Source organism: Vanessa tameamea, chromosome 12, assembly GCF_037043105.1.
Source record: "Vanessa tameamea isolate UH-Manoa-2023 chromosome 12, ilVanTame1 primary haplotype, whole genome shotgun sequence".
Taxonomy (NCBI): domain Eukaryota; kingdom Metazoa; phylum Arthropoda; class Insecta; order Lepidoptera; family Nymphalidae; genus Vanessa; species Vanessa tameamea.
This window is the reverse complement of record NC_087320.1, coordinates 12905457-12917986: the sequence shown is the minus strand read 5'-3', so window position 1 is coordinate 12917986 and position 12530 is coordinate 12905457. Positions and strand designations below refer to the sequence as shown.

At 37.0% G+C, this 12530-nt stretch overlaps 1 long non-coding RNA gene across 1 annotated transcript; it reads right to left on the bottom strand.

The window, feature by feature from the left end:
• Positions 1-11366: 11366 nt before the first annotated feature.
• LOC135193546 (uncharacterized) lies at positions 11367-12528 on the bottom strand. Its single transcript, XR_010309294.1, has 2 exons — positions 12414-12528; positions 11367-12380 (listed from the first exon to the last, which is right to left on the bottom strand). It is a non-coding gene; the product is annotated as an uncharacterized LOC135193546 (long non-coding RNA).
• Positions 12529-12530: the final 2 nt, after the last annotated feature.

Sequence of the window (12530 nt, the reverse complement as noted above, 5' to 3'; positions counted from 1 at the left end):
ACCTAACCTAACCTAACCTAACCTAACCTAACCTAACCTAACCTAACCTAACCTAACCTAACCTAACCTAACCTAACCTAACCTAACCTAACCTAACCTAACCTAACCTAACCTAACCTAACCTAACCTAACCTAACCTAACCTAACCTAACCTAACCTAACCTAACCTAACCTAACCTAACCTAACCTAACCTAACCTAACCTAACCTAACCTAACCTAACCTAACCTAACCTAACCTAACCTAACCTAACCTAACCTAACCTAACCTAACCTAACCTAACCTAACCTAACCTAACCTAACCTAACCTAACCTAACCTAACCTAACCTAACCTAACCTAACCTAACCTAACCTAACCTAACCTAACCTAACCTAACCTAACCTAACCTAACCTAACCTAACCTAACCTAACCTAACCTAACCTAACCTAACCTAACCTAACCTAACCTAACCTAACCTAACCTAACCTAACCTAACCTAACCTAACCTAACCTAACCTAACCTAACCTAACCTAACCTAACCTAACCTAACCTAACCTAACCTAACCTAACCTAACCTAACCTAACCTAACCTAACCTAACCTAACCTAACCTAACCTAACCTAACCTAACCTAACCTAACCTAACCTAACCTAACCTAACCTAACCTAACCTAACCTAACCTAACCTAACCTAACCTAACCTAACCTAACCTAACCTAACCTAACCTAACCTAACCTAACCTAACCTAACCTAACCTAACCTAACCTAACCTAACCTAACCTAACCTAACCTAACCTAACCTAACCTAACCTAACCTAACCTAACCTAACCTAACCTAACCTAACCTAACCTAACCTAACCTAACCTAACCTAACCTAACCTAACCTAACCTAACCTAACCTAACCTAACCTAACCTAACCTAACCTAACCTAACCTAACCTAACCTAACCTAACCTAACCTAACCTAACCTAACCTAACCTAACCTAACCTAACCTAACCTAACCTAACCTAACCTAACCTAACCTAACCTAACCTAACCTAACCTAACCTAACCTAACCTAACCTAACCTAACCTAACCTAACCTAACCTAACCTAACCTAACCTAACCTAACCTAACCTAACCTAACCTAACCTAACCTAACCTAACCTAACCTAACCTAACCTAACCTAACCTAACCTAACCTAACCTAACCTAACCTAACCTAACCTAACCTAACCTAACCTAACCTAACCTAACCTAACCTAACCTAACCTAACCTAACCTAACCTAACCTAACCTAACCTAACCTAACCTAACCTAACCTAACCTAACCTAACCTAACCTAACCTAACCTAACCTAACCTAACCTAACCTAACCTAACCTAACCTAACCTAACCTAACCTAACCTAACCTAACCTAACCTAACCTAACCTAACCTAACCTAACCTAACCTAACCTAACCTAACCTAACCTAACCTAACCTAACCTAACCTAACCTAACCTAACCTAACCTAACCTAACCTAACCTAACCTAACCTAACCTAACCTAACCTAACCTAACCTAACCTAACCTAACCTAACCTAACCTAACCTAACCTAACCTAACCTAACCTAACCTAACCTAACCTAACCTAACCTAACCTAACCTAACCTAACCTAACCTAACCTAACCTAACCTAACCTAACCTAACCTAACCTAACCTAACCTAACCTAACCTAACCTAACCTAACCTAACCTAACCTAACCTAACCTAACCTAACCTAACCTAACCTAACCTAACCTAACCTAACCTAACCTAACCTAACCTAACCTAACCTAACCTAACCTAACCTAACCTAACCTAACCTAACCTAACCTAACCTAACCTAACCTAACCTAACCTAACCTAACCTAACCTAACCTAACCTAACCTAACCTAACCTAACCTAACCTAACCTAACCTAACCTAACCTAACCTAACCTAACCTAACCTAACCTAACCTAACCTAACCTAACCTAACCTAACCTAACCTAACCTAACCTAACCTAACCTAACCTAACCTAACCTAACCTAACCTAACCTAACCTAACCTAACCTAACCTAACCTAACCTAACCTAACCTAACCTAACCTAACCTAACCTAACCTAACCTAACCTAACCTAACCTAACCTAACCTAACCTAACCTAACCTAACCTAACCTAACCTAACCTAACCTAACCTAACCTAACCTAACCTAACCTAACCTAACCTAACCTAACCTAACCTAACCTAACCTAACCTAACCTAACCTAACCTAACCTAACCTAACCTAACCTAACCTAACCTAACCTAACCTAACCTAACCTAACCTAACCTAACCTAACCTAACCTAACCTAACCTAACCTAACCTAACCTAACCTAACCTAACCTAACCTAACCTAACCTAACCTAACCTAACCTAACCTAACCTAACCTAACCTAACCTAACCTAACCTAACCTAACCTAACCTAACCTAACCTAACCTAACCTAACCTAACCTAACCTAACCTAACCTAACCTAACCTAACCTAACCTAACCTAACCTAACCTAACCTAACCTAACCTAACCTAACCTAACCTAACCTAACCTAACCTAACCTAACCTAACCTAACCTAACCTAACCTAACCTAACCTAACCTAACCTAACCTAACCTAACCTAACCTAACCTAACCTAACCTAACCTAACCTAACCTAACCTAACCTAACCTAACCTAACCTAACCTAACCTAACCTAACCTAACCTAACCTAACCTAACCTAACCTAACCTAACCTAACCTAACCTAACCTAACCTAACCTAACCTAACCTAACCTAACCTAACCTAACCTAACCTAACCTAACCTAACCTAACCTAACCTAACCTAACCTAACCTAACCTAACCTAACCTAACCTAACCTAACCTAACCTAACCTAACCTAACCTAACCTAACCTAACCTAACCTAACCTAACCTAACCTAACCTAACCTAACCTAACCTAACCTAACCTAACCTAACCTAACCTAACCTAACCTAACCTAACCTAACCTAACCTAACCTAACCTAACCTAACCTAACCTAACCTAACCTAACCTAACCTAACCTAACCTAACCTAACCTAACCTAACCTAACCTAACCTAACCAACCTAACCTAACCTAACCTAACCTAACCTAACCTAACCTAACCTAACCTAACCTAACCTAACCAACCTAACCTAACCTAACCTAACCTAACCTAACCTAACCTAACCTAACCTAACCTAACCTAACCTAACCTAACCTAACCTAACCTAACCTAACCTAACCTAACCTAACCTAACCTAACCTAACCTAACCTAACCTAACCTAACCTAACCTAACCTAACCTAACCTAACCTAACCTAACCTAACCTAACCTAACCTAACCTAACCTAACCTAACCTAACCTAACCTAACCTAACCTAACCTAACCTAACCTAACCTAACCTAACCTAACCTAACCTAACCTAACCTAACCTAACCTAACCTAACCTAACCTAACCTAACCTAACCTAACCTAACCTAACCTAACCTAACCTAACCTAACCTAACCTAACCTAACCTAACCTAACCTAACCTAACCTAACCTAACCTAACCTAACCTAACCTAACCTAACCTAACCTAACCTAACCTAACCTAACCTAACCTAACCTAACCTAACCTAACCTAACCTAACCTAACCTAACCTAACCTAACCTAACCTAACCTAACCTAACCTAACCTAACCTAACCTAACCTAACCTAACCTAACCTAACCTAACCTAACCTAACCTAACCTAACCTAACCTAACCTAACCTAACCTAACCTAACCTAACCTAACCTAACCTAACCTAACCTAACCTAACCTAACCTAACCTAACCTAACCTAACCTAACCTAACCTAACCTAACCTAACCTAACCTAACCTAACCTAACCTAACCTAACCTAACCTAACCTAACCTAACCTAACCTAACCTAACCTAACCTAACCTAACCTAACCTAACCTAACCTAACCTAACCTAACCTAACCTAACCTAACCTAACCTAACCTAACCTAACCTAACCTAACCTAACCTAACCTAACCTAACCTAACCTAACCTAACCTAACCTAACCTAACCTAACCTAACCTAACCTAACCTAACCTAACCTAACCTAACCTAACCTAACCTAACCTAACCTAACCTAACCTAACCTAACCTAACCTAACCTAACCTAACCTAACCTAACCTAACCTAACCTAACCTAACCTAACCTAACCTAACCTAACCTAACCTAACCTAACCTAACCTAACCTAACCTAACCTAACCTAACCTAACCTAACCTAACCTAACCTAACCTAACCTAACCTAACCTAACCTAACCTAACCTAACCTAACCTAACCTAACCTAACCTAACCTAACCTAACCTAACCTAACCTAACCTAACCTAACCTAACCTAACCTAACCTAACCTAACCTAACCTAACCTAACCTAACCTAACCTAACCTAACCTAACCTAACCTAACCTAACCTAACCTAACCTAACCTAACCTAACCTAACCTAACCTAACCTAACCTAACCTAACCTAACCTAACCTAACCTAACCTAACCTAACCTAACCTAACCTAACCTAACCTAACCTAACCTAACCTAACCTAACCTAACCTAACCTAACCTAACCTAACCTAACCTAACCTAACCTAACCTAACCTAACCTAACCTAACCTAACCTAACCTAACCTAACCTAACCTAACCTAACCTAACCTAACCTAACCTAACCTAACCTAACCTAACCTAACCTAACCTAACCTAACCTAACCTAACCTAACCTAACCTAACCTAACCTAACCTAACCTAACCTAACCTAACCTAACCTAACCTAACCTAACCTAACCTAACCTAACCTAACCTAACCTAACCTAACCTAACCTAACCTAACCTAACCTAACCTAACCTAACCTAACCTAACCTAACCTAACCTAACCTAACCTAACCTAACCTAACCTAACCTAACCTAACCTAACCTAACCTAACCTAACCTAACCTAACCTAACCTAACCTAACCTAACCTAACCTAACCTAACCTAACCTAACCTAACCTAACCTAACCTAACCTAACCTAACCTAACCTAACCTAACCTAACCTAACCTAACCTAACCTAACCTAACCTAACCTAACCTAACCTAACCTAACCTAACCTAACCTAACCTAACCTAACCTAACCTAACCTAACCTAACCTAACCTAACCTAACCTAACCTAACCTAACCTAACCTAACCTAACCTAACCTAACCTAACCTAACCTAACCTAACCTAACCTAACCTAACCTAACCTAACCTAACCTAACCTAACCTAACCTAACCTAACCTAACCTAACCTAACCTAACCTAACCTAACCTAACCTAACCTAACCTAACCTAACCTAACCTAACCTAACCTAACCTAACCTAACCTAACCTAACCTAACCTAACCTAACCTAACCTAACCTAACCTAACCTAACCTAACCTAACCTAACCTAACCTAACCTAACCTAACCTAACCTAACCTAACCTAACCTAACCTAACCTAACCTAACCTAACCTAACCTAACCTAACCTAACCTAACCTAACCTAACCTAACCTAACCTAACCTAACCTAACCTAACCTAACCTAACCTAACCTAACCTAACCTAACCTAACCTAACCTAACCTAACCTAACCTAACCTAACCTAACCTAACCTAACCTAACCTAACCTAACCTAACCTAACCTAACCTAACCTAACCTAACCTAACCTAACCTAACCTAACCTAACCTAACCTAACCTAACCTAACCTAACCTAACCTAACCTAACCTAACCTAACCTAACCTAACCTAACCTAACCTAACCTAACCTAACCTAACCTAACCTAACCTAACCTAACCTAACCTAACCTAACCTAACCTAACCTAACCTAACCTAACCTAACCTAACCTAACCTAACCTAACCTAACCTAACCTAACCTAACCTAACCTAACCTAACCTAACCTAACCTAACCTAACCTAACCTAACCTAACCTAACCTAACCTAACCTAACCTAACCTAACCTAACCTAACCTAACCTAACCTAACCTAACCTAACCTAACCTAACCTAACCTAACCTAACCTAACCTAACCTAACCTAACCTAACCTAACCTAACCTAACCTAACCTAACCTAACCTAACCTAACCTAACCTAACCTAACCTAACCTAACCTAACCTAACCTAACCTAACCTAACCTAACCTAACCTAACCTAACCTAACCTAACCTAACCTAACCTAACCTAACCTAACCTAACCTAACCTAACCTAACCTAACCTAACCTAACCTAACCTAACCTAACCTAACCTAACCTAACCTAACCTAACCTAACCTAACCTAACCTAACCTAACCTAACCTAACCTAACCTAACCTAACCTAACCTAACCTAACCTAACCTAACCTAACCTAACCTAACCTAACCTAACCTAACCTAACCTAACCTAACCTAACCTAACCTAACCTAACCTAACCTAACCTAACCTAACCTAACCTAACCTAACCTAACCTAACCTAACCTAACCTAACCTAACCTAACCTAACCTAACCTAACCTAACCTAACCTAACCTAACCTAACCTAACCTAACCTAACCTAACCTAACCTAACCTAACCTAACCTAACCTAACCTAACCTAACCTAACCTAACCTAACCTAACCTAACCTAACCTAACCTAACCTAACCTAACCTAACCTAACCTAACCTAACCTAACCTAACCTAACCTAACCTAACCTAACCTAACCTAACCTAACCTAACCTAACCTAACCTAACCTAACCTAACCTAACCTAACCTAACCTAACCTAACCTAACCTAACCTAACCTAACCTAACCTAACCTAACCTAACCTAACCTAACCTAACCTAACCTAACCTAACCTAACCTAACCTAACCTAACCTAACCTAACCTAACCTAACCTAACCTAACCTAACCTAACCTAACCTAACCTAACCTAACCTAACCTAACCTAACCTAACCTAACCTAACCTAACCTAACCTAACCTAACCTAACCTAACCTAACCTAACCTAACCTAACCTAACCTAACCTAACCTAACCTAACCTAACCTAACCTAACCTAACCTAACCTAACCTAACCTAACCTAACCTAACCTAACCTAACCTAACCTAACCTAACCTAACCTAACCTAACCTAACCTAACCTAACCTAACCTAACCTAACCTAACCTAACCTAACCTAACCTAACCTAACCTAACCTAACCTAACCTAACCTAACCTAACCTAACCTAACCTAACCTAACCTAACCTAACCTAACCTAACCTAACCTAACCTAACCTAACCTAACCTAACCTAACCTAACCTAACCTAACCTAACCTAACCTAACCTAACCTAACCTAACCTAACCTAACCTAACCTAACCTAACCTAACCTAACCTAACCTAACCTAACCTAACCTAACCTAACCTAACCTAACCTAACCTAACCTAACCTAACCTAACCTAACCTAACCTAACCTAACCTAACCTAACCTAACCTAACCTAACCTAACCTAACCTAACCTAACCTAACCTAACCTAACCTAACCTAACCTAACCTAACCTAACCTAACCTAACCTAACCTAACCTAACCTAACCTAACCTAACCTAACCTAACCTAACCTAACCTAACCTAACCTAACCTAACCTAACCTAACCTAACCTAACCTAACCTAACCTAACCTAACCTAACCTAACCTAACCTAACCTAACCTAACCTAACCTAACCTAACCTAACCTAACCTAACCTAACCTAACCTAACCTAACCTAACCTAACCTAACCTAACCTAACCTAACCTAACCTAACCTAACCTAACCTAACCTAACCTAACCTAACCTAACCTAACCTAACCTACCTACCTACCTACCTACCTACCTACCTACCTACCTACCTACCTACCTACCTACCTACCTACCTACCTACCTACCTACCTACCTACCTACCTACCTACCTACCTACCTACCTACCTACCTACCTACCTACCTACCTACCTACCTACCTACCTACCTACCTACCTACCTACCTACCTACCTACCTACCTACCTACCTACCTACCTACCTACCTACCTACCTACCTACCTACCTACCTACCTACCTACCTACCTACCTACCTACCTACCTACCTACCTACCTACCTACCTACCTACCTACCTACCTACCTACCTACCTACCTACCTACCTACCTACCTACCTACCTACCTACCTACCTACCTACCTACCTACCTACCTACCTACCTACCTACCTACCTACCTACCTACCTACCTACCTACCTACCTACCTACCTACCTACCTACCTACCTACCTACCTACCTACCTACCTACCTACCTACCTACCTACCTACCTACCTACCTACCTACCTACCATCAAACACAACAAAGCAAGCAACAAAATTCAGTCAATATCAGGAATTGTAAATTAAAAAAAAAAAATTAAAAATAAAATAAAATTAAAACCTAAAACACACAGTTATTTCTAATTGTACATTTTAAAACAAGGTAGTTATATTTTGTTTCTTTTTACTTTGTACGACATCGTAACTGAGCCATGGTTCACTTGTGCGCGGTCTATAATAAATAATAAAAACAACTCACCTTAACTTCCATTGTATTAAAACCACTCGATACATATAACATACTTATAACGTTAACAGCAAAGTCAGCAAATATCCGTCCTTCCTAGTTTGTCCTCCATCTTTTTCTCCCAGCTAAAAATCCCGCGCTTCTCCGTGCCAGGCAGTACCAGCTCGCCTCACCACGCCACGTGACGGAAGAGACGGGAGTGCCACAACACGGTTTCGATAACCGAATCAATAATCCTATTTCATACATGTTATTTCAATTAAAAAAAAAAAAAAAAACGTATTTAAAAGTCAAAGCAGTACTAACTATTATTATTTCAATTAAAATTATATAAGTGTATTTAAAAAATCATGACAAATCGGTCTATTAAAATTTATAGTGTATCAATTGGAACTAGTAACGCCATCTTTTAAGGACTTAAGTAATATTATAGACTTCAGTAAAATATAATCTGTAGTGAAATATATTGTTTGCTGCTTCACATCTAAAAGGAAGTTGTCTTTTATTTTATAAAACGATCAATGCAAATCCTTGCAACCGAAGATACGACTTTAAATATGATAAGACTGTTAGCGAGTGAAAATATCGATATTTAGAGAAAATATGCAAAATCTATTTTTTACGGATGTATGGGCGATCGGCAGTGTTGCCATCTAGTTTCAATGTATGTAACAAATCAAAACTATATCCATGGGCGTTCGCCGTGCTGCCATCTGTTGTCAATATATGTAACAAATCGAATAAAACTTATAATCTGTAAAGCGATATCTATCAAATAATTTGGGACTTAATAATACAGGGAATATTATTATCTACTCTTAGCAATAAAGTAAGTAAAATGTAGAATAATAAATTGTAATTCACATTTTAGAATCAATCTTAGATAATACTAAGTTATATTTCTTATTTTGGAATATAGAATGTATCAAGCAAGTCATTAACATTTGTTTTGTACCTATGGCGTTTTAAGCCTATGATTTCCGGACAGATTTATTATAATAAGTAAGGAATTACATAAATTAAGATTTAGTAGAACTTTTGGTTATGGCAATTATTAACTAATACTGTTTAAATAATTTAGAAATATAAATATGATCTATTTTTGTCATAAAATTTGTTTTAATAATTTTGAAATATAAATATGATTTCTTTTTGTCAAGAAATGTGTGAATTTGATGTGTCCGGTATATTTTTAATATAGATAGTGATAAATAATTAAGCTAATTACAATATATTTAGATTTTTAATTAAGATCAAAAATAATTTTATATTATTTTTTTATTATTATAAGCCATTAATAGTTATTATGTTTGTAACAAAATAAATATGGTCTTGTTGTTGATATAAAAAAAGGATGTTATAGTTTAGTTAGTACAAAAGTAAGTTCAGACGGGCAATCCTCGGACAATTGTAGAACCAATCACCATACAATTATTACTATTAATATTAAATTTATTAATGCAAAAAGTGTTTTTCTGGATTTCTACATGAATCCCGGGGAGAATTCTGGCGAATCGCCGACAGATGCGTAGTGTTTATATAATATAATAGAAGCATTTCACACGCATTCCATCAATCGATGATATATATCATCCATGCAGTTACATCAGTAGTTCCCAAACTTATTTTTCTCGTGGACCACATTCAAAATTTTACTGGTTTCGGTGGACCCCCCTGCTGCTACATTTCTACCACATTCTTCAAGTCGCCAAAAAATAAAAATTGTGTCGCTTCTGAATTCTGTCCCTATATTCCGATAGGTAAAATAAAAACGAAAAATGGTACATTTTATAACACTTTATTTATTAAAAGAATAGAATTACAAGAAAAAATTAATAAGGTAATATAGGTTCAGGTCATAATTTTAATTAATAGGAAGGATGTATTTGATGGAGTGTCAGCAAACGATCAATGTTTGGCTTTATTTTTGTGAGCAATAACCGCAAATCCCCCCGCTCTGTGATGTTTAATTTGCTTCTTTTTTTTGTTAAGAGGTTAACAAAAAAAAGGGAAGGGAAGGCCAAGGAAAAGCTATTAAAAATTTCCTTGCGATTTCCCACAGTCCAGGATAATTTTCAATGCATTGCTTCTGATTTTTTTGACAGCTTTTATTACAAAATGAAGAGATCGGTTCAACCTGTCACTTAAATGTTTTGCCACAAGATGTTGGCGGTGGATTACGCAATGAATAGCCGTAAGTCCTGGTATAATTCTTTTGAGATGACTTATAAACCCACGATATAGCCCGACCATTGCAGGAGCTCCGTCTGTTGCCACTGAAATAGTGTTTGTAAGTAAAAACGATTTTTCACTTTTTAGTTAGAAGTTTTCTTCAAGAATTGTTGTATATTAAATGTAAAGTTACATTATATAATGATAATAATTTAATTATTGCTGATTTGAGAGAAATCTCCGAGATGATCTCCGACAAAAGAGAAACATGATCAATTTGTGAAAGGTTTATGTTTATATAAGTTATGATTAGCTCAATCATATTTGTTTATGTTTTTTATTTTGGTTTTATTGAAATTAACTTTGTGATATTTAAGTTTCATAGACATCAATTGGTATCAAGAAGTGAGTAGTAGTCCGTCGTCGAGTCATCTTGTGAGTATCTACTGAAGTAAAGACATAACTTGAAGAATTGAAGATTTTCTACACAGACAAAATTCTTTTCAGAGCTTATATCATGTTTCAAATAACACCGCATGCTGCTTCTTATTTCGAATAATACAGTTGTTGTCAGAATTATTAAACGTTTTAAACGATGACGTCTTAAAATAAAACAATACCATAAACAGTTTATAATTGTATATTTCAAAAAAAAAAATCTGGAAAAAAAAAACAATAAATTTTATACTTGTATAATTACATTTAACATTTCGGTACAACTTGTAAAATAACCACAACACGTTTTAAACCTATTATTAATACTTAATATAAATTCGTCGGCTCGAGTGTGTCCCCGTTCATCCGAAACTAAAACACAACCCTGTATTTGTCCGACCTGTGTGATGACTTTCGCATCTGTTGGTCAGTCCAGTGGAAACATATGTACATTTTCTGAATCTACGAAACGCAAAATAAAATTAATGAAATTGATTACCATACAATAATACTTGTTATAAAGTAAAATTGTCTATGTCTAACAACCATTGCGTCTGATTATACATATAATATTTAACAGTATGTCAGAGTAGGCCGTATGAAGAGCATGGTCTACGTCGGGGGACTCTGTAGTAATAATATATAGTGTAAATAGTACCTAAACCAGATCAAGAACTCAGTAGTGATCATTATATACATTCATGTTATGATTATAAAATGCATATTTCGGAAGATATTACATAACATTTGTGAAAATAGCGATTCATCAATCCAAACTTCTCTGAAACTTATACAATATAAGACCCAAAAATTCATAACATGACATAAGACATTCTTGTTCATTTACTTCTTTGTCTATTCTTTATTTACAAAGCTCGATTCAATAAAATTATGGCACATAACTTTCAATCCCAATACATTTTATAAAATTAAAATATTTATTGTCTAACGTCATGATTGACAAAAAATGTTTCTAGCTCTTTAACATAAAATAAATTTTAAGTGTATAATTATTTCTCCTCTCTAAGCTTAAAGTTATTTTAGTAAAAAATGACACTTTAGATTCTAAATATTCGAGATGATGTCGCTCACTTATATCTTAGTATTATCGAAATGGTTAAAAGCAAAAATAGTTATCTATTTTTCATAATACTATTCGTATTAAGTAAAACGAGTACTTATAAAAATATATTTTCCGCAGCACTAAATCACGGTTTATGTGCTTTAGCGTACTACTTGGAATGAACACAGACATACACTCTGTCTGAAGTCTGAAGATTAAAGTTTTCGGTTCTTGATCACCTTCGTAATTTTCCGTCACATAAACGCGGCAATCACTTATCAAAGTTAACC